This window comes from Rattus rattus, chromosome 6, assembly GCF_011064425.1.
Source record: "Rattus rattus isolate New Zealand chromosome 6, Rrattus_CSIRO_v1, whole genome shotgun sequence".
Taxonomy (NCBI): domain Eukaryota; kingdom Metazoa; phylum Chordata; class Mammalia; order Rodentia; family Muridae; genus Rattus; species Rattus rattus.
The window spans coordinates 138,257,886-138,260,179 of record NC_046159.1 but is presented as its reverse complement, the minus strand read 5'-3'; the positions used below and the strand labels follow the sequence as shown (position 1 = coordinate 138,260,179).

Below are 2,294 nucleotides of genomic sequence, written 5' to 3'. Positions count from 1 at the left end.
AAGTAATTTTATCTGTCCCCAAATAAGAATAACAATTTTAAACATTTGCATAGGACTTTTACTAACAACGCTTGTCTTTATTATTTTCACTCATGACTTTCAGATTTCAAGGCCACAAAATAAGAATTGTTTCCCCATTTTATTAAAAGAAAGTAGAGAATAGATGCAAGGATAGGTGACTATCCTGTGCTGGTTATCCACTATTTTATATGATGTGTGCTCAACCAAAGTGAAATAATTCTATATAATTAAATTAATAGAGTGAATTTGAAATCAGAACAGTTTTGTGTTAAATTTTAGTAAGTGAAAATAAGCATCCCAGAAGATAGATAGATGGATGGATTAATAGATAGATAGATAGATAGATAGATAGATAGATAGATAGATAATCGACAGGTAGGTAGATGCATACAAATGTGCATAAATACATCAATAGATAAATACGTTTATTTTTATAAATCTCAAAACAGACTTAAAAACTTTATAACTATTTTGTATTTAGAGAAATTTTTAATTTATATCTAGTCAAAAACTAGATATAATGCTAAACTTGTATGTAAATGAAGCTAGATAATATAGAGATTTAACTAGTTATAATTATATCTTAGTTATTTCAACACTAGAGTCGACTTTAAAAAAAATGACTCCCACTATGAGGTGATGTAATTGCCACTGGATAAAAAGTGAAACATTTTTTGAACCAAAGTAATGAAGGGGAGCTGAAGGGAAGCTGAAAAGCTAAAGAGGCAGAGTCAGCACTGTCATCAGAACACACGGGCACTCAACCACAACTCCACATGGGGAACTCAGCCAAGAACAAAATGAATGCCTTCTGCCAGCACAAACTGACACGGGGAATCGTGGGAGCCAGCGCGAAATAAAAGACAGAGAACAGAGCCGATTCAGGTCAACGAGGTCTAATGAAAGCCTAGATAAACTAGTGATAGATGCCACCCAAGTGGAAATGCCTGTCCAGATAACAGCTAATGAAAGACTTAGCCAAAATTAAGCTGCTCTCAGAGGCCACCCATCCCAGAGATTGCCATGCAAAATGCCTTCTATGAAAGAGCCTTCTCTAGGAAATTCAAATGAAACTTTCATGATATCTAAATACTTACAGAGACACAAGCTACTCAGAAACTAAATTTGGTTTAAGAGCAAATCACTTTATACTACAGTGGCTCCTGAATTTAATGAACTTTTTGAAAAAGAAAAACCTACAACGGGAGTTAGGGCTCTTTCCCCATTAATTAAATAAAACATACAAATGTAAACAAAAATACTAATAAAAGTCAAAGTCAAGAACATGCCTGGGAGAAAGAACAGCATTAGGACTGCATAGCCATCCAGAACGTGACTTCCATTTCAGAAAGGTACAACTAATACTGCACGATTTTGAGAATATCTTATTCCTATTTAAAAATAATGAGCAAAACCAGAGATTAAAAACAGTTATTTGTGAAGCCTTCTTTATTTAACAGCTTTGGCATAGAGGTTTTCTCATTTTGTAAAACATTACCAAGAAATGAGTAGAAAACACAGAAAGCATTGCTAGCTACAGTCATCCATTACTTCCTCTACAGCAAATGCATAAGAAAAATAATACAAAAAAATTTCCTAGGCAAGAATTCAAAAATCTTAGCAGATACTGTCCAGCCAGAAGAGAGGCCATTATCTGGAAGGTAGTTTTCCCAGGGTAAGGCTTATCAACTCTTCTCTGAATGTGCTAACTCCTGCAATTTCCCCAAATGTGGGGAATGCTACTGCATAACTCTGACGGTAAGAAACTGAGTTCATACTTTCCTCTGGAGAAAGAAATCATAAAGAACATCAGAAAAACTTTGCCTGAGACTAACCAAAGACACATCAAGGTCTATTTGGCTAGTGGTAGGTAACCAAATTTGTCATCTGACCACCAAGTCCAGGTAACTCAAGTTCATATACTTAGACCGACCTGAGGAATAAATAGTTTACTTCAGGATTCCAGTTCTCTAGGTAGTCTAACTTTAAATGTGGGTACATGATTGAAATAACATTGCTTCCAATTCCAATCATTTACTTCATAGAGATTTTCTGGGCAGATCATACTAATCCAAGCTTCTAAGTTTACTATCATATCCAATGAGAAATTACACATGGTCCAAAAGCCGATTTGGGTAAAAGTGCTTGGAAAGAATCACTGTGAGACAATATGTAGGGAGGAATTGTAAACTGGCTTATTAGCTTGATGCAATCTATCATACAAACTGTTGAGTCATCAGATTTTCCAAGGTTCCTGACTTTGACCTAGCAAT

General features: G+C 35.0%; 1 non-coding gene across 1 annotated transcript; it reads left to right on the top strand.

The window, feature by feature from the left end:
• The first annotated feature begins 1,645 nt into the window (after positions 1–1,645).
• On the top strand, positions 1,646–1,806 carry LOC116904730. Its single transcript, XR_004388420.1, has one exon. It is a non-coding gene; the product is annotated as a U1 spliceosomal RNA (small nuclear RNA).
• The last annotated feature ends 488 nt before the right edge of the window (positions 1,807–2,294 follow it).